The sequence below is a fragment of the Mus caroli genome, chromosome 3 (genome assembly GCF_900094665.2).
Source record: "Mus caroli chromosome 3, CAROLI_EIJ_v1.1, whole genome shotgun sequence".
Taxonomy (NCBI): domain Eukaryota; kingdom Metazoa; phylum Chordata; class Mammalia; order Rodentia; family Muridae; genus Mus; species Mus caroli.
The window spans coordinates 12,230,655-12,252,147 of NC_034572.1; the positions used below are offsets into that span (position 1 = coordinate 12,230,655).

At 35.2% G+C, this 21,493-nt stretch overlaps 1 non-coding gene across 1 annotated transcript; it reads right to left on the minus strand.

Moving 5' to 3' along the window:
* Positions 1-20,061: 20,061 nt before the first annotated feature.
* Positions 20,062-20,168, minus strand: LOC115030836. Its single transcript, XR_003836396.1, has one exon. It is a non-coding gene; the product is annotated as a U6 spliceosomal RNA (small nuclear RNA).
* Positions 20,169-21,493: the final 1,325 nt, after the last annotated feature.

Consider the following 21,493-nt stretch of genomic DNA (forward strand, 5'->3'; position numbering starts at 1 on the left):
GTTTATGGGAAGGTAAATTGTTACTGTCAGCTTGAATGGGTTAAGACACATGTAGGAGATTTATAAGGTATACAGTTGTATTTGTTTGTGAGACTATTTGCAGGGACCCTTACATTTTGAGAGTTTTGAGCATATATATATATATATATATATATATATATGTCAGATACATGTATATATATCAGATATATGTATATATATATATGATAGAGTCAGAATGTGAATAGACAATGCAAAGATGTCAGAAATAGATAAGAGTGTTGTGTTCTTGGTACTCTGTATCCAACCTTAATCTGTGCTTATATTTTGTTTGCTCAGTTTCTTATACACTGTGAGGGCAGGAAGCTGCTCTGCCAAACTATCCAACTGCCATCATGTTCTGACAAAGCAGATGGTGCCAACAATGATCTATGCCTCAAATCTGAATCCCTGAGCCCAAGGAATCATTCCATTCTTTAAACTGTCATGTATTTTGGTCATTGTGACATAAAATTCACTAATATCGATAATAAAGTAGGTGTGGGAGTCATGAGGAAGATACCTGTGAGAAAGAGGTTGGTGTGAATTAGTTACATTTCTGTTGCTGTGATAATACAACAACCAAGGAAAGTTCTATATTCTAGAGAAATAAGAGTCCATGTTGATAGGGAAGTATAGAAGTAACAGGAAGCTGAGAGCTCAAATCCTCTACCACAAGCATGAATCAGAGAGAAGGTATCTTGTGGACTTGAACTCTCAAAATCCAACCACAGTGATTGCCTTTCTCTAGTAATGCTCCACCCCTGAAATTTCTATCAAACTATGTCACCACTTGGTCTAAATGTTCAGTAGCTGAGCCTGATGTGGACAATCTCATTCAAGCTAATAGCCATGGAATGGGTGGGACTGCCCATTGGTAATGGATACAATTGAGACATCTTTACAGAGCCACCTCACCTCCAGAGAGGTGGAGGGAACACTTAGATGTAGATGGTTTCTTGGATTGCCATGTTTTCCACAATACAGGCTGTCATTTAACTTTATGATAGGACAGGACACTGCTTTCATTCTGCATTTCTCTCAGGATTAGTTGTATTTGCCTCTTTGTGGATTTTTAAAAATTCTTCTTTAACTTTTCTTGGTGAATTTGGTGAATATTAGTTAAGGCAACTTATTTGCCATCAGATATTCATTAGTTCATTCTATATTTCAGCTTATTTGTTATTAACAAATATTATATATGATAAATAGTTTAAAAATAATTCATCTCATTTTTGGTTGTTCTAGTTTGCTTTATTTTCTTCTTAGTCATATGGAAACTTTTAATTTAATGTTATTTTCCTAAAAAGAATTAGTGCCTTGACCAATGCTGAGGTATTTTCCCTAAAAAACAAATGGTTTTAGAATTTATGTTTAAGTGTTTGATTCATTTTGAGATGATTCTTATATATGACAAGACAAAGGTCAGATTGTATTCTATTTTATGTCTATATTTAGTTGTTCGAGCACTGTTCGTGAAGGAGACCTATTTTCACCTACTGCTTTTCTTGGTGTATTTGTCAAAGATTAGTTGACTGTACACATGTGGATTTCTTCTCTACCATTGGTAACTTTGTGCCAAAATTTGAAATTGGAAAGTATAATCTCCAAGCTTCTTCTGTCCCCATTTGTGTTAGCTCTTTCAGGTCATTGGAAGTTCCATGATTTTTATTTTCTATGAAAATACCATGGATATTTTCAATAGAGACTTACTGACCCTGTTAGATTACTTTGAATAGTATAGTCATTTTTTGGACTATGTTATCTATAGTCTATGACTTTGTTTATGTAGGATTGTATATTCTGCAAACAGAGGGTATTTTGTTATTTTTCCAATTTTAATATCTCTCAATCATATTTTCTTGCTTACTTGAACTGATTATTAATACTCTATTGAACAGAAATAGTGAAACTGCACATACTTGTTTCTGTTCTTAGAAGATGAGACTTCAACTTTCACAATGAAGCATGATGTTGACTATGGGCTTTTCTTACATGTATATAGTATTGTGAGTTGCCTATTCCTTTGTTACATATTGTGGTGAGAATTTTTAATCATAAGAAATATATTGAGTGTTTGTGAAGGGCTTCTTCTGCATCATGAGATGATTGTATAGTTTTGTTCTTTATTCTCTTTTATTTAATTTACATTTCAAATGTTATCTCCTTTCCCAGGAATGAGGTAGATTACATTAATTGATTTGTGCAAATTAAGCCACCCTGAATCTAAGAGATAAATCCCACTTTATCTTAGTGCATGATTCTCTAAATGTGTTCTTGAATTTGGTTCATTGCTATTTTATAGAGTGTTTTTATATCTATATTCACCAGACAGAGTGGCCTATAAATTTCTTACTTGTTTTGTGAACTTGGTATGGCCTTAATATTATAAACTGAGTTTGGAAGTATTCCTTTCTTTTCACATTTTTGTGAAACACTTGAATGGGATTGGAATTAACTCTTGAATGTTCAGGATTATTCACCACTGAAACCCTCTGGTTTGGGGCTCTTTTCCCTGGAAATTATTGTCATCTCTATTATTCTTCTTGTTGTATTTTCCAAACATGGTTTCCCTATATAACAGATTCTTGGCTGTCCTCGCTCATGTAGACCAGGCTGGCCAGACCTCAGAGAGATCCTCCTACCTCTGCCTCCCTTATGCTTGAATTAAAGATATGTGCCATCATGTCCAGCAATTTTTTTTAGGTTTAATTGTGTGTGTGTGTGTGTGTGTGTGTGTGTGTGTGTGTGTGCAGGTGCCTTTTTAGGGTACCCTAAAACTTCAGTTATGCCACTCAATGCAGTAATAGAGAAATAAATTGAAAGTCTCAGTGTGAATAATAGGAACTCTTAACTGCTCATCCATATAATCACACACCTCAAAACTAATCTTTAATTACTAATTCAGTTTCCTTCCATGTTACTAGTTTATTCAGATTTTGTATTTCTTGTCAATTCAGTATGTGTAGGTTGCATGTTTCTAGTAATTGGTTTTGTTTTCCAATGCTTGGTAATATTGTAATCTTTAGTACTTCTTTAATGTGAGTATAATGCCTCCACTTTTATTTTTGCTTTTACAATTTCTGTGCCCTTTCATTCCCACTCACACAGGCTGAAATCCTTTTATAAGCTAAGCATGTAGCTGCTCTGTTGTCTGAATCCTTTCCATTCCATCGCTCTCTGCTTCCATGTGTATGGGCCCTCCTACCTGCTAACACAGAGTTTCTCTCACTTTTCTCCATGTTCACAGAGCTATTGCCATGAAGTTTCCAGTTTTCTTCACATTGATCATTTCTAGCTTTATGGTCAACAAAGATAGTTGGGGTAATTTTAATGTTCTCAAATTTTTGACTAATTTTGTGCCCTAACATATGATCTAGAATGGATGATGCCCTCTGTGCTTAAGAATAATGAGCAATTAGATACTATTGGATGAAGTTTCTGCATACATTTTCTTGGTGTAGTTCATCTAAAGAATATCCCAAGTCCAGCATTTCCACTTGTAGTTTCTGTCTGCAGCTGAAAGTGGTGCTGAAGTCTACTATTAGGATTGCTTTGCTATCTATTTATTTGTTCCAATTTCTTAACATATTTATGAACTTTAAATTTCAGGACACCCATATCTCTGTCTTTGACTATATCTACACATCATCTATGTGTATTTGGTTGTAGTTTGCTTTTTTTTTTTTTCTTTAAATCAGTTGGGCATTATATAATGAACTTCTTTGTTTGTTTCTACAGTTTTTGAGTTAAAAGCTCTTGGTCACATAGAGGCACTGCTTTTCCTGTTGAGTTTTGATCACCATTTTCTTCATCCTTTCACTTTCAGACCATTGTACACTTAAAGCTAAAAACATTCTCATATGATGGACATGACTTGTATGTTTGTGTTTTCATTCTGCCACACTATGTCTTTTGATCAGAGAAGTAAATTTGTTTATATATGATATGATTATTAACAAATAATGACATACATTAATGTTTTCTTTTATAGTTTGTTTTTTTCTTTCTCATGTTGTATTTTTCTTTGTGATCTGATGACTTTCTTAAGTGGTTACCCTGTTGCTGCTAAGGAATTTACATGAAATATGCTGCAGTTACAAGAGGCTAATTTAGGGTGATGGCAAATTAACTTCTATTACACATAAAAACTACATTTTTACTTCTTTTTTACCACATTTTTGTTATTAGTGTCTCAGTGTGCTGTTTGTGTAACCATTAACAATTTGTTGTGGCAATAGTATTTTTTTTAAAATAACATTACTGTTTTCATGTTATTAATTAGTATCCCTTTGCTTCATCTGAAAGAAAAATTATCCCCTTGATTTCTGAAAAAGAGCTCTGCTCAGAGGTATTTCTCATTGGAAGATACTTTCCACATTTAACACGGTTGAGAAAGCCATTTTGATTTCTTTTTAAGATAATAAATTATTTTTATTTTATGTGCATTGATGTTTTGTTTGCATGTATGACTAGTTACAGGCAGTTGTAAGTTGTCATGTGGTTGCTGGGAATTGAATGCATGCTGTCTGGAAAAGCAGCCAGTGCTTTTGACCATTAGGCAATTTCTCCAGCCCTTGACACTAAAATTTTGCTGACAATCACAAAGCTTCTCCTATGTAGAAGAAATATTTCTCTTCCTGCCTTAAAATTTTTTTCTTTGGTAAAACAAAATCCTATCACTGTTTGGTAATTTGATCATGATGTCTTTGTTGTGTCTTGTTTTGTTACATAGATTACTATCTGAGCATTTGCTGATGTTACTCCCAAATTCTTGTATTTCTATTTTTTATTATTTATTTATTTTTAATTGGGTATTTTCTTCTAGTGAGGTAACCCAATCACAAAAGAACTCACATGATATGTACTCACTGATAAGTGGATATTAGCCCAGAGACTTAGAATATCCAAGATACAAGATACAATTTGCAATTCTTGTATTTCTAAAGGCTGACTCTGAATACATGGAAGAACAAAGAAGGAAGCAGAGATAGCAGACTTATGAAGCACAACAGGGCTGTAATAACCAAAAAGGGAAAATAAATGGACTGGAAGCTTGGTGGCAGCAGTGAACAAGTTTAAACTAAAATGAAGTTTGGAGTATATTTATAGAATTTTCCTTGAACTAGGTATTTGAAGTAGAGTTAAAAACTAAGGTCATATTAAGGACTATAAAAACCTTAAACCTGAGCAATAGAAAGATTTTTATTTAGAAAGGTGAAAGGAACAATAAATCCTGTCATATGGGATTTGGCAAATCTTTATTTTAATGTACCCCAGCGAGGCACTTGTGGCAAAGGCAATTGGAAGTAGGAGTTTGACATCAGAGAGTAGTCCAGAAGAGAAATATACCTGCTGGAGTCTGCAAAGTATAAATGATATTTAATATGGTATCATCTGTAGGGTGAGCAAAAATCATAAGTGAGGTCTGCATGGGGGTTAGGCTTGTGTTCTTACACCTGTAGCCCTGTGGTCATAAAGAGGAAAAAGGAAGTGGTACTTTCTGTGGAAGGTTGACTATGTGAAAAGGAAAGGAAGAAAATACCAGAGTGTGACCAACTGTATTAACAGAGCTCATATGACAATGAACATTGGGAAGCTCTGCTTATTCCTGGACACCCCCAGGGGTGTTCAGTGTCTTGTTATTTAAGCTCTACCTACATCGTAGCTTGGTAGACAATATAATATAATACCCATGCATTTTGTTTTCACATTCAAGTTTCAGTTCTCCCACTCTAACCTAGAATCAATAATAAGTGATTCCAGGCAGGTTCTCTTAAGCAGGGGACATCTTAGACACTAGGAAGATAACTGCTTATTTTCTTCTAAAGAGCTCCAGGGATGTATTCTCCATACTCTCTTCTAACCATCTCTGTGTTTTATGAATCTGAGGTTGAATACATTTTTCTTTATATTTCCCTGAACTCTATCTAGAGGCCCATTTTTTCCTGTCAGGTCTTCTGCCAATATGGAGAGCAATCAATCTTCATCACCTTTGTAAAAATGCCCTTTGTGTACGAAACTAGTAATCAGATCACCTCTTAACTTGCTCTTCTGTAGGGTAAACAACACTGCTGCCTTTCATCTTCACTTACAGGCCCCACTTTCACCTTCTTCATGTGTATGAAGATAGCATATTAAGTAACTATAGTCTTCTCTAAGCCTGTTGCCCTCCATCCATACAGACATATTTTAAAATCATATTTCTCACCCAGGATAACATGTTAACTTATGAGAGAAGAATAAATTTTTCTGATCGGAAATTATATTAACCTGACCTCAATAGTGCACACATACCAGCAGTGAGGAATACATGCATACATGCATGTTTGTGCTCATATATGAGTATCTGTGAGTACATTTACAAGTATGTGTAAGTACCTTCTTTATGTCTCCATGTATGTATATACCTATGTATGTGAATGTATACATGTATGGGCATGTACGTATGAATTCATGTGTAGGTGCCTGTTTATGTATCTGTCTGTGAATATGCTTACAGAGACAATGAGAGCATCTTTGATTCAGGACTAGCTCTAAGTGACTGCGTCACCAGTTTTGGTTGCTTGGCAGGCAATATAAACATTCATCATCTGTCACCGATTAGCAGCATTCTATGTTTCAGGATATTTGTGTGCCCTTGAAGTGTCGTTCAGATTTGCTTTTCTTCTACACTCTATCATCACTGTTCACATTGGTCTTTCTTTCAAATAGACTATATGCATTGTAAATATGAAACTAATAGAAAGAGAGTGACAGACAGGCAGAAAACAATTTGAGAGGAAAGAATTCTAGGTTATAGCATATTGATAGCAAGTACTATATAGATAAGCTTGTGCTTTGTAGGATACTACTTTATTGGGCAGGGGTCTGTAATGCAGCAATCTTTTGTTGATTGCAGAAGGTGTTTTAGCTGGCTGGTATTGTACCGATTTTATATCTTGTGATGTTAGTAGACCTCCACACATTTAATTTGGGCTTAGCCACTCATTTTGACTAGCTAAATAACCAGTGAATCAAGTTCTAGAGACTACAAATTGTTTGTCTTTAGTTGTCTTGTATGCAAATAAGACATTCTGTAGCTGAGTTGCCAATGCAGTTTGATATATGCAAACACACAAGAAACTGACAGTGCAATGCCTTGCTTGTATGGAAATTCATTTAGGATAGAAAACTAAGGCAATTTACAAAGGTTTGTGGATGTTTGACAGCAGCAGATGCTCTGTGTGTATTTGTGTGTGGAGTCACTAGTGTGCTGATCTTATTTAACAATTTAGAGGCTTACTTTTTCTCAAAGGTTAGAGATGAAAATAAAAACAAAACAGGTTTGTAATTTCTCTTGATTCTCAGTTCATAATAATACCTTTGCTATTGTAGAGAACCATTGCTTATCCTGACAACCACAGTTTAGTTCCAGTCTTAGCTATTAAGGCTTTTAAATGGACAGGTAGAAATTTCTATGGAATGTATTTTCTTCTGATTGGTTCCCATTAAACAACCCAGAATATGTGGTCTCCAATCAGCACGGGGATACAAATGAAATTTATCATTGTATAACCCTTCTAAAGATCTAGAAAAGCAAAAGTTCTTAATCTAGGATGTGGGTAAGGTAAGCTACCTGGACCTTAGCATTTTTCATGGTGGAACTTAGAGCTAAAATCCAGCAGAGAATGAAGTGTTGAGCAAATGAGCACTCAAATTTCAAAAAACAAAAACAAAAACAAAAAACAAAAAACAAAAAACAAAACAGAAAAAGAAAATGTTCAGTGACCTTTAGGGAACCTTTGTGCTGTTTAAGATACTGTGTAAGCATTTAGTGTCCCAGAGGCATCCACTGCACACGAATGCCTGATTTATGCTAGAACCCCTGTGCTGGGAATTGCCTGCAGCCTCCGCTCCTTTACTTCTCCAAGCAGCCAGGTTTCACAGGAAGAACCCAAGGACATTGGCCCTCAGGGATGTTGTGGGACTAGCCTCTCTGCTAGAGCTGCCTCTGCACCTATGTTTGCTTGCAAACATTGAGTTAACAGGAAATGTGGAGTCAGCTCTGCTCCTGCTCCTCTTAATTTTCATCACCCCATGCAGTGGGTTTTCTCTTCTAGTGCCCCAGCTGTTCCCACTTTTCCCAGGGCAGTAGCATCCGCACCAGCTGCAATCTGTGCCTCCAACAAAGTTCCTTAGTTGCCTACTTGACCTTAACTGCCCTGCTTGGATTTTTCATTTCCTGATGCTTCCAAGCCAACACTAAAAACTAATGGTAGCAGCTGCAGCAGTGAGAACTGACAACAGCATTAATGGTGAGAGTGTAGGGGTGTTAAAACAGGAGACAACACTGGGTTCAAATGTTGCATCGACTCCTGTAACCTAGGGCTTATTGCTTACCTCATAGGAACTTTGGTTTCTTTGATCAAAATGAGAAAATCTTGCCAGTATATTATAGGATTTAAAAATGAACATGTAAAGCTCAGTGTATGGTAGGTTCTTCCTAGGGTCAGCTGCATTTCTGCTTTAAAAGGCATAAGCAGCATTCCCAGGTTAGTATACAAATGTTCAGAACAATGGCAGTCCCATCTTCTAGTTTTATGTTTTCAGTTGAGCATGAGAAGAATTGGAGGCAATCCAGCTCTTAACAAAATTGAAAACCACCAGGCAGGGGATTAATAGATGTATGAATGTGAAAGACATTGGGCTGTAGGAACCAACTGTGGAATAATCAAAAGTCTATGAAGATAATGCATTTGAACTTGATTTCAGGATTGGTAACATTTTAAAAGAGTGAAAGAGAGAGGGCCTCATGACAAAAAAGGGGAACAGAATCAATGGCAGGTGTCAGATATGCAGCTTATGGGAGAAACATGGACATGTCATTTTGGCCCCAGCAGAACAGACGTTCTGCAGTGGTGGATGAGGAAACTATAGTGTTTGGTATGTCAGTATCTCTAAAGAACATTAATCCAGGCTCCTAGGACTATCAACATGAGCAATACAGAGCTGCCATCAAGAACCCATCATACCCCTCCAGAGCAGAATGCAGAAGCAGTGACTGTCAGTGAGCCTTAGGAAGGCATGTGCTTTCTGAAATACTATTGCACTGTTTTAACTCACAGTATAAAGAAATATGGAAGAATTTAAGCAGCAACGCCCATCTGGGATATTCAGCAAAGTGAAAAACCCAGGGCCAGGCTATTTACTCAGTTTTTGAGATTTATCTAGTTGCTAATTAAAATTAGTTTTCCATATTGATTTCCTTTTTAGTATCAATGATACAAACAAATATTTTTGTATGTTCATTTTAGATAAGTTTTTTTTTACTAATTAAAGCAATTTTTCTTTAAATATATTTTGATCATATTCTTCCACTCTCCCAAATTCTTTCAGATCCTCTTCCCCTGCCTTCCTACCCAAGTTTAATTTTTCTCAAGAAATACAATCCCAATATATTAACAAAACTCTACAAAACTAAGAAAACAAAATAACCCCCCAAAATACTAAACTGTAACCAAATAAAAGCCCCTATCCACAAACACACAACAGTAAACACAGGCGCGCACGCACACACACACACACACAAAAAAAAAACAGAAACAAAACAAAACAATTCTATGGAGTCCTTTATATCTTGGTCATCTACTGAACATGAGGCTTTGTCCTGAAGTTGTTTATATACTCAGTGTCACTACATTGGAGAAAACTGATTTTCTCTTTCAAAGCAAGTATAAGTGACAGGTCAGAGTCAACCTTTATTCTAATAGCTAGGTTTTCACTCTTCATTCATTCATTTGTTCACTCCTTCATTTATTTAAAAAAATACAACTAAATAAAATAAAAAGATAAAAACAAAACTATCACACTGCAGTTGCAGAAGAGAAGCAAACAGAAGGAAAAGGGCCCAAGAGAAGACACAAGGCTCTGATAGATATATCACAAGGCTCAGATACCCACTTGTTCAAACCCTTGGGATACCATGAAAACACTAAGATAGAAGCCACAACACAAGCACAGAGGACCTGGTGCAGACCTGTGCATCCTGTCTCAGACTGTGAGTTCATGTAAGTTTTGTTCTTCTCAATGGTGAGGACCTTATTGTCTTGGAGTCCTCACTCTCTCATGCTCTTATACTCTTTTTACAACATTTTCCATGGGATTCCCTGAGCTGTGAGGAGAGGAATTTAATGAAGACATCCCATTTCATGCTCAGTGTTCCAAGGTTTCTCAGTCTCTGCATAATGTCTGACTATAGCTCTCTATATTAGTGCATAAATGATGAAAAAGGATGCTTCTCTAATGATGGCCGAATAAGGCACTAATCATATTTGTCTTTCTGGGTCTGGGTTACCTCACTCAGGACCATTTTTTTTTCTAGTTCTTTCTATTTTGACTTCAAATTTTATGATGTCTTTGTTTAGTTAATGGGTGAGTATGTGTGTAAATGTAAATATGTGTAAATCCACAGAATAGTTGAGGGACATTTAGGTTGCTCTTAATTGCTGGCTATTATGAAGATATCAGGAATGATTATAGTTAAGCAAGTATCTGTACCATAGGATGAAGCACGCTTTGGGTATATATGCAAGAGTTGTATGGCTAGATTTTTGAGGTAGATTAATTCCAATTGTTCATTTTAAATAAGGAGGTTTCTAAGGTTAGGATTTTGGAAAAAAAATTCAATATTGGCTTTTATCTCATTTTATCGATTATTATCAAATTTATCACATTGTCTCATTTTCTGAAATTTGGCCTGTTGAAAGCTAACAGCATTCTACATCTTGCTGCTAGTTTTGACTATTTTCTTAAGCAATTTTACAGAACATTTTCCTGTAAGACATAAGTCTAAGGCAATTCTTCCTGCTTTAATATTGACTTTAGAAGATGCTGGCATATTTGTAAGTAATTTTATTTTTTGGTTAGAGTGAGTATTTTCAGAATCCCGTGGAAATAGTGCCAGTCATAGAGCTTACCTGGACCTTATGGTCCTTAGACATGTAGAAATTAATATCAATGCTCTGATAATGGGGCCAGTTGTGTTGTTCTTCCCAATGCACTTTAATGATTATACTAGCACCATATACCTGGCAATGACCTACCAAAAATGCAAGTGACTCATTGTAGTTCTTGAAAATCAAAATCTGCAGGTGAAAGAAGAATATTGTTCTTATTATGCAATACCTTATTACATAGACTATACTTCATATGTGACCCATTCTTTCATGATTTCCTTAATCCTTTCATGAGGGGACATTAAGGTATTATGATACAAAGGACAGAAAAGCTATCCCTATTAGATTCTTAGGATAAAGTCATCCAAGGATGCTTAATTTACAAGATACCCAGGATGGGAGTTCTATTCTAGAGGACTAACATACAAACAGATGCATCAGTTCAGATGTGAGACCTAAATCATTTGGTCAACTTGCAGCTGCAGTCACTAGTCTGAGCTGAGTACTGGCCAGGGACATGCCATTTTCAAAACCAATTAAGCTAAGGTAAGTCCATCTTACCTGTGAGATTTTGTGTTCTGAACTCAGGGATTTGAGGACATGTGGCAAGAAACAAGTCAAATATATGCACTATAAGAGTGAATTCCTTTGGGCAACTCTTTGAAACACTAAGTTCATTTTAGACCACCTCAAGATGCCCAAAAAGAGTTTTTTTGTTGTTGTTGTTGTTTTTTTGTTTTTTTGTTTTTTCGGTTAGTTATGACCTGAAAATGAAAGAGTGAACAACACAGGAAACAGTAAGTGGTTAAATGCATTTGCAGAATATTTGCATATATGTTGTAATCACTTTAGTTTAACCTCATCTAATTTTTCCTTCTTGGCAAGAATTGCTGCATTCTCTATAGAGCCTGATTCTCTGTCTTACAGCTTCTGAATAATTTTTGAGGATTATATGAATGAATTATTGTTGTTTTGACAAATTGGCCTTCCTTCCAAATTCCTTGTCTAACACTATGTATTGACTTTCAGATGGTTGTTTGGTGTGTGAAAATACTGTTTGCTTTTGACCTTCACCTCAGTTTCATTGTCAGAAACAGACTGGGTTGGCTTTGCCTACAGTTATCTATGCTAAATCTTTCTTTCTGTTATTCTCTATGACTGCCTTTCCCCAATAATTTTTAGGAAAAATAAATGCCTAAAGCAAGTAAACACAAGAGTTTCTCCAGATTCTCAAGGAGGAGAAAAAAATATTAAAAGGTGAAGTATATGAACAATAAATGTAGATAATAAAAAGAAGAGAAAAGAAGGTGAATGTGAAGGTGAAGGTGAGCTGGGTTCTCTCTTAAATGAGCATTTCCTTCCCACTTTGAATTACCATCAGTTACTGTTTCATGGCTGCTTGTTTTGTTCCTCTGGTCTAAGTTTTTTTCATTGCCTCAAAATACAGTAATATATATTCTGGAAGTGTTCATCTGCACTTCTAGATACTAGATGTACTGAAATAAGTATGAATGCAAAGCTGGTTTGGCTTAGGGGTAAGAAGATCAGCATTTTCTTTCATGTAGAGAAGGTTTCCAAGACCCACTTTCTAATATCTTCTTATATAATGTGGAATAATTGAGTCTTTTTAAAAATAGACCTAATGCCCTTTTCCTGGAGCTATAAAAGACCACGCCTCCTTAAGTAAATTAGTTTGACTTTTATCTCTATTTTGCAAGATGCCAAGCTGGTGTGCACACACATTTTCCCCCATCCTTTCCCCATTGTAGATGAGCTACTAATATTTACTAAAAGGTATGACTTCGATGTACATTTTACATGATTGAAAATTGTATCAGTAAGTGTTCACATTTGATAGTCTACCACAAGCACTGACAAAAAGGATATTCTCAAGAAGAAAATGCATTAAATCTCTAGTAAATCAACGTGAATTAAGATGCCACAGAGCAGTTGTTATTTTCATTCACAGCAACAATGACTTTTCAAAGATGAGATTCAGTGCATGGTGTTTACAAACGTGAGGTGGGTTAGGTTGGTGGAGACAGTTATCCAAGAGGATGAGGCTGATGTTTAAACTGGACAGACATATGGATAGGGGGAAGTGATAGGAAACCTGCTACTGTTAAAAACCAGTAGGAGACAGGATGCATAGAAGAAACCTGCAGGAGACTGGGGTGATGTTTGCAGCATATGGGAAGACACAGTCATCCAAGAAAGGTGGCACCTTCGTATGCCAGCAGACTTTCTGCTCAACTTCATATTAAAAATGTGCTAAAAGAACCTAATTTTTTTTTAGAATAACCCTCAAAAGTTGAGAAATCTCTTTGGGTTACTTCTTTTATAAATGTAGGAAAATATTGTGGTTGTACATAAATATATAAATATTTTAACACTTTAAAAGCTAGTAGGACCCATTTAAATGATTACTTGTCAAATGAGTATATTTCACATCTCTGGATCTCTCTTACAAGCTAAATGCATGGAAGCCTGTATTAATTCTCTTCTGTCTAAACAGTGCCCTAGTGTTTTACTGACTGAAGAATGTAGAGGAATAGAATTGCCAGTTTATCATCATTCCTTCAATTAATGCAGAGATAAGAATCACTAGAACAAATGTAACATGTGCTTATATAATTTATTATTTTGGCACAAAGTGTTTTCTGCAGTTTTGTGAAGCTGAACATAACCTGGTATTCTATTCCTTCTTGTCATATAAATTGTTAGCATAAAAATTAAAAAACAAAACAAAACAAAACAAAATCCCAATAGCATTCCAAGCATGCTCTTTGCTGAGATAAAAGCAACACAATGCAATCTGAAGTCCTTCCAACAGAGGGCTGTATGTGCTTGATTTAGACGAAGAAAGGGCATGAAAAAAAAAAAAAAACGATTTGGATTTAGGTTGCTATAGTAAATTCTGTATTACACTTAAAAATAGAACTGATAAAAATGGAGTCAGTGGAGTTGAACGGGGAAGAAGCATCCTAAGATGAAATGTAAGATCCATTCTTACAAGACAGAATTTTATGTCTTAGAATTGATGTTCTTTTTAAAAGACAAAATGTATTTTAGCATCTATAAATAAGAAAGTAGGCAAATTGGAGATAATCTGTGCTTTAAAGTACTATTAATATTACCCCAATTGGATATATTTTTTAAAAAGAAAGGGAGTGATTGTATGTATTCTCTTGCAGAGGCTTTCTATCTCTGCCATTGGAGAATAGCTGAGTGTTGTTATAAACAAATGTATTATGTATATAAAATGAAGCTAAATATTTAATATGCAGAATATATGTTTGTATGCATGCACAATGCAAAACCGTTTCTAAGATATTTTACAAAGACAAATAATAGTGTTTTAAAAGGTGGGGCACAGAAGCACTAGAATAAGCTAAAATGAATTGTATACTTCTTTGTGCTAGGCCAGGTTTGTAATTCTATTTCAGATTGCAGAGGCTTACAATATATCCATTGTAGTAAAACAAGAAATAAACAAAACCCATAAATTATCTCTAGAATCTAGCGAGATCTTTGTCTTTCAATTTTAAGAAATGTTTTATTTTATTGGATTTCTTCTGTGGGCTTTGAAATGTTTATGACCTTCTGTGAGCAGAAAGCTCTTTCAAATTTTAACCCTCTTCTTACATGTAGTTAAAAATTCTTGTTTCATTTAATGCAGAGCTAATTTAGTGACATTACTAGTACTCTACTGAAATAAATCATTTTACTATTTGACAATATTTCCTAAATTATATTTGCCTAAAATTCTAAACTAATCCCTTTAAAATAAATTCTAGATACTATTTTGAACAATGACCTCATTATAAATGCTTCTATTTCTACAAATGCATTTTCTTTATGAGTCTTTTTTAAAGCAATGGAGATTGATAAAGTACAATTATGGATAAAGCACTAGTAGCTGGAATATAATAATACATAATAATCCTATATTTATATCTTTTGTGTTTATAATTCCTGTTAAAAACACAAATACTTATTACCTATATAATAATTTTGATCTTTTAAATTTTTCACTATATAATTATACATAAATTTGCTAATAAATACTAATAAGTGATATGTATTTATTGAGGCACAGTCCCTACTATAAACTATTATAAAGCAAATAAAATTGTGTTTGGTTATCTACAGTACTGCTTTCATTTCTGTTGTTTTATTAATTGGTTCTATGGTAAAGCAGAAATATTGCATTGTATAAATTGTTGCAGACTGGATATTCCCATGAAATCTGAACAACCATTTCTTCATTTCCATTTGCCTTTTGCCTTTTGCAGTTACTGAGGAGGGAAGATGTCTGTTACTACCCAAAGAATATCCAACAGAAAATATGTACATGAATAAGAAATATTTTAAAAATATTTTTGAGGTAGTTTTATTACAATAAAATTTTTTTTGAGGGGGACACAGATTTTGAATTTCTTAAGGTTCAGTAGCTGCAAACATCTTCAGCTTCAAGAGACGGCTATTTTTCTGTTGTTAATTTTCACATGTATTTGTGAAATCTCTAAGTGAAAATTCTTCCAGAACACTCTCCTCTTTTTATGTCGTATTACTTTACTTGGCTTATATTTTACGCACTAATATTACGATTAAAGACAAGGCACTGTACCTTTAAGTCATAATCCAAGAGTACAAAGAGAAAGACACTCATGGTGCTGACCTACCCAGCATCTTCACTAAAACAATTGCCCCCATTTTATTTGTCATAGAATCCAGGCAATAACTAATGTATTGCTTATTATTTTTACTCAGAGAAGATTGCATTCATAACCATATAAAATGCTGAATAAGAATAATCTGGTTTTGTCCTGAACTCAATTTTGATTAAAGGTGAGAACAACTAAGTTACAAGTATACTCATATATAATTCCAGCAACATGTATTTACAGGTAACTATTTAAAAGGTGTTTAAAATATTTTAAATGATATTCTGTATCATATTTATACCAAGATATAAATCAGAATTATTTGCATCTGTAAATATTGCTTTTATGGCTAAACAAAAAGCAAAACCACTTATATTTTTCGAAAAGGGCACACAATGCTAATGGTTTGCTCTGCGCACCTGCCAGCTTGGTTTGCAGTTTAAGCCACCCTGGAAATTCTCATTTCTTTGTGCAATATTTTATTCTGTGCTTTTCTTCAGGGCAGATTGGTTCTGCCTGCACTTTATTTCTGAACCCATGTTCATTCAAAATGGACTGCCAGACATAAATGCTCTATCTAGTGTTGCCACTGCTGCTGCAGGGGCTGCTGACTAACAGCACCCCTCCCCCAACCAGCTCCTGACCCATTCTCCTGCCCTATCCTTTGTTGACAATGGTAGTCCATTGTCAACAAAGAGTGTACAATTGTGGAATACTCAGCAGCAATTTTGGTAATGTTTTGCTTTGAATATTTTGAAAGTATTTCTGAAGTCTATAAATAGATGTGCCCCAAGCTTTTCCTTTTTCTTGATTTTAATATTTGGAGATGAGCTCTCATCCCACAGGGCAGCCTCGGGGACTGCAGTGGCTGGAATGCTTTCAGAGAACAAATGTGGCTCTGTGGCTCTCTTTTCATAATAATATCAACATCATATAGATTTAATAACAGGGTGATAGAGGACATTTTGATGATGGGGCAAATTCTCTGATCTGCCAAGGAAAGCATCTGATTCTCTCATGTACCAATTAATTATTGAAGCAACTGAAAATAATAGGCTACTATGCTTGCTTGCTTCCTGCAAAGGAATGGAGTTGGTGTGGTGGTTTGTGTGTGTGTGTGTGTTTGCACAAGCATACATGTGAGCACTTGTCTGTATTCAATAAGAAATCTTGGGCAGAAATGTCTTCACTGTGTCCTTAAAGATTCTAGGGAGATTATCTGTGCATGTTTGGTATGACAATAGTATTTCTAAGGAATAGCAATGAAATCTTTCTTTTTTTCCTTTTTTGAATTATTTTTTCTTTCACACCCTTGATGAACCTCATTGTGAATTATTGCGTTTTATTTTAATGTCTACTTCTCATTTACTAGCACCTTTTTTGTTTTGTTTTGTTTTACAGCCCACTCTCTAATGCAGGCACTAGATCAGTTGAGAAGAAAATCTTGTTTTGTTTTATGCCTCAATATGCATCATCCTCCTGCATAGAACAGTCTATACATAGATTGCCTTGGTTTAATCTGGTTACTTTACAAAATTATTCCATGATATTCAGACGTGAGTCATCTTTCGCCCACTAGAGTCTGTGGTTCTATAAACTTTTTAGATAGAGGGAGGTTGGATTCTTGGATTATTGTAAATTTGTTGCTTTCTATTGTGACAATAGTGTTTATATGCTTGACACCCTCATAATAATATTAAGCTCAATTTTTTAGTGTGATGTACTTTATACATTTGTATAAATGTCACAGCCTGTAATCACTTTCTTTGTCATCGACGATTAATCTAAAAAAATCGAATAATTCACTGCCCCTTGCCATTTACATATCGTCTGCTGCCATCTGCTCTTCTCAGCAGCAGTAAATGATGGGTAATTAACTCAGTGCCTTTGTCTTTCCCTTGCTGAATGTCTGACACATATAGATTTTTCCTCTCTGTGCGGATGTGTGTGTATATGTGCATGTAAGAGGAAGAGGGAAGTGGTAAAGAACAAAGTGCAAGGGAGAATGAATGATACTTCACGGATGCATGGCAGCATGATATCATTGAAGGAGAGAAAGGCAAAGATAGGTTCAGAGGAGTGGCCAAACTTCATGACCTCACGTTTTAACCAAACCAAGACGAAGAAACACTACTGGAACTATGACTTTCTTGCACAATTGAGAGATTTTTCTAAAACCTTGAAAGCCAAGGTAATAATGGAAAGTCAAGGAAAAATTCTACAAAATCCTTTTGTTAATCAAGATGCAAAAAAATGATCATGCAAATCTGATGAAGTATACAATAACCACTACTACCTTAAATATTCTACTTGACTTCTACACTGGGGGTAAATCTATGTTGGAGAAGTGATACATAAGATAAATTTCAGATGGAGTTGATGCTTGACCTATCTCTAAAAACAGGAAGTGTCAAGGAAAACCTAGAAGACTCAGGAGACTCACATTTTGTTGAAAAGCTGCTTTGAAAAGGAAATGAGATTTCTTCCCTGGATTTCTACAGATTTCCACTAACTAGATTAATTCTTTCTTTGAGAAGTCTCCCTTCACACGGAAGATATAACATTATTGGGACAATTCTTACTTGAAACACCTATCTTTCATTGTGCAATAATTTTCTGAATTGTGGGCTGAGTTTGATAACACTAAAATTTGATAATATTAAAAACTAGAAAGCAAAAATTAAGGGAAGCTTAGAATTTAGCTTTGTTTTAATCCAAAGTAAATTTAGAATATATCCTGAGTTCCAGAATATGACCAGAATCTCTTCTACATAAAATTCTTAAGGCTTCTTCTGACTAGTGTTGATATACATCTACTATCTCTAACTTAAGCAAACTGAATTTTGCTCATTTCATTTTTACCATTCACACACACACACATACACACACACACACACACACACACACACACACGAAGAAAATATATTTCATTCACTCAGTAAATCTAAGAAATAATCTATAGTGATGTGAATCATGACCTAATACCTAACCATTCACACTGGCAAGGTCTTTAGTACTTTGCCATTTGGTGTGCTCACAATCCCCAAATTGCTGGCAGATATAGACCTATCAGAACAGAATACAGGCAAATTCCAGGAACTTAACTTCCGTATGCACACAATATTTTCCCATGCAGTCCGACGACCTCAGTATCTCAAATTTCCTATCTTCTGAGTGGTTATAAGAGTATACTTGCATTTTTCTGTCATGAAAGTAATAAAAGAAGGCCTGAAAACATTGATATTTCTGCTTAGTTTCAGTCTTTTTAATAACTCTTGCATCATTTCTTCTATCATCATATGGGTTCTCCAGGTTAAATTATGTGTCTATAATCATAAAACAACTGGACTTCCACAGAAGGTCATTCAGTGGGTAAATTATATTGTTCTCCATTAGTTTGAAATGTCTTATGGAGATGATGGAATACAGGTATTAAATGATGAAGTGGCTAAACATGTATACAACTGACTGATTCATTGAAAAATAAGGAAAGAATATTACGAATGTGAAAAAAAGAGGAGGGAGTCTCCACCTCTCAGGGCTTGTGATAACTGTGTAAAATATATGTACTTTATGCAGTTATTTCAATTTTATAAACTTTTTATGACTTACAGGTACATTTGTCAGCATGTAATTGAGTATGAGAACTTGAAAGCTTTCATTGCAATCATTAATCCAGCATCATTGTTCTCTTAGGTTGGTGTGTGACCCAACAGGCTTAGAGAACAATATCTCTGAATATAATTGGCATATGTCAGCAAAATAGAATTAGTAACAAGTATTTTTTTGAAAAGTTCTTTTGTTAATTTAAAAAAAAAGATGAAGGTTTCTTCTTGGATTAAATTATAGCTTGAATTTCTTTGTGGTTTGATTTTGGTAGCACTTAAAATGAATTAATTTAAATTTTGATTCAAGAAGAATGTATTAATTCCCTTTTCTGTGAAAACACTGTAAGAGTGTTTCTTTCTTCAAAATGTTTGTATTTGAATTTCTGGTCTGAAAGGTGCACTGCATGGGGAATATGGGGCAATGACTTATCTAGGCCATCATACATGTACAGGTAGAATGAACCATTCATCACCTCCTCAAGTTTTGAATAGACAGAGTGACAGGTAGTTTCTCTGGGGTGGTTTAACAGCTACTACAAATCCAAACTCTCCCACAGCTGATTCCCACAGGCACAGGACTGAAGTGAATTCCTGAAGTGTTTACTGCTGCACACTCTCCATGTTCAGCCACATGGATATTATGGTTAATGTTGGTAATTTGGGAAAATTGTGCTACACCCATCTTTCATTTAGCAGTATAGGACAAAGGGTAGTGAATTCCCACTTTTAGACAAGTTTGGAAGGAAAAGTAATTCTAGAGTTTTATTTTTGTACACTTTTTTACTTATTTTTTGTCTTGAATTTTTTTTGCTAGTTAAAAAAATTTTTATTAAAAATATGGAACGTTTCACAAATTTTAGTGTCATCTTTGCACAAGGGCCATGCTAATCTTCTCTGTATAGTTCCAATTTTAGTGTATGTGCTGCTGAGGCAAGCACGAAAATATTTTTAAAATATTCTTTACTTTGAAAATTTTATGTATTATATTTTGGTCATAGTCACACCCTCGCCCAACTCCCCACAGATCTGCCTCCTTTTCATCCACACCTAACTTTGTATTCTCGGTTGTTTTAAATTCAGATTAAACTTAATGTTTTTGTGCACTTTTGGGGTATCTGTTGCCTCAAAAGTTTGGTGTATACATGTGTGTACATATGTGTACATGCATATCTGAGTATCTTAGTTAGGGTCTCTATTGCTGTGACAAAACACCATGACCCAACTTGTGGAGAAGAGTTCCTGTCAGTTCGCTGCTCTATAGTGGAGCTTATTACTGAGGAAATTCAAGACAGAAACTCTAAGAGGACAGGATCCTGGAGGCAAAAGCTGATGCAAAGTTCATGGGAAAGTGCTATTTCCTGGGTTGATCCCCATGGATTGCTCAATCTGCATTTGTATGGCACACAGGACCCCCAACCCAGGGATCACATTTTTCCCAGTGAGCTCCGCTCCTCCTCATGGATCATCAGTCAAAAAATTCACCACAGGCTTGGCTAAAGACTACTTTCTAGAAACATTTTCCTAAATGAAGTTCCCTCCTAAGAAATAATGTTAGCTTTTTTCAAGGTGACATAAAACTTCACAGCATAATGAACATGCACATGGAGGAAAGAGGATAACTTTGTGGTCTCTGTTTTGAAACTTCCTTTGAAACAGGGTCTCTTGCTGATCTGGATCTCACCAATCAAACTAGACTGGCTGGGCAGTGAGTTCCAGGTATTTACCTGATATGTATTATAATTTCTTGTATAGGAAATCATATTCAGGTTCTCTTGGCTGGAACAGAAGCACTCTATCAACCCATCATTCCCTTCTCCCTTCATATTTTCATCCCTTCATCTTCTCATCTTTGTATCACTTCATGCCTTCATTCCCCTTCACCTCATCCCTTCATCCCTCATCCCTTCATCATTTCATCTCCTTATAACTTCATTCTCATCTTATCATCCAATTATTTCTGGATTATTATTCTGATGGAAAATTTAAAATATTTGCAACTATGTTTTTTTTTTGATGGGAAGAATATAGAAATATTTCTTTAGAAAATATGTGGAATGCTGTGACTTTTCAGTCATAGCGCTGGTTGAGTTATGAGAATGGAGGCTTACCTGACCTCAGTCTTGGCTGCATCAAGATGGATCTGGAGGAGTAAGAAAGGTTAAAAGCACCACTCTGGAAATCAGTCTGGCGGTTCCTCAGAAAATTGGACATAGTACTACTGGAGGATCCAGCAATACCTCTCCTGGGCATATATCCAGAAGAT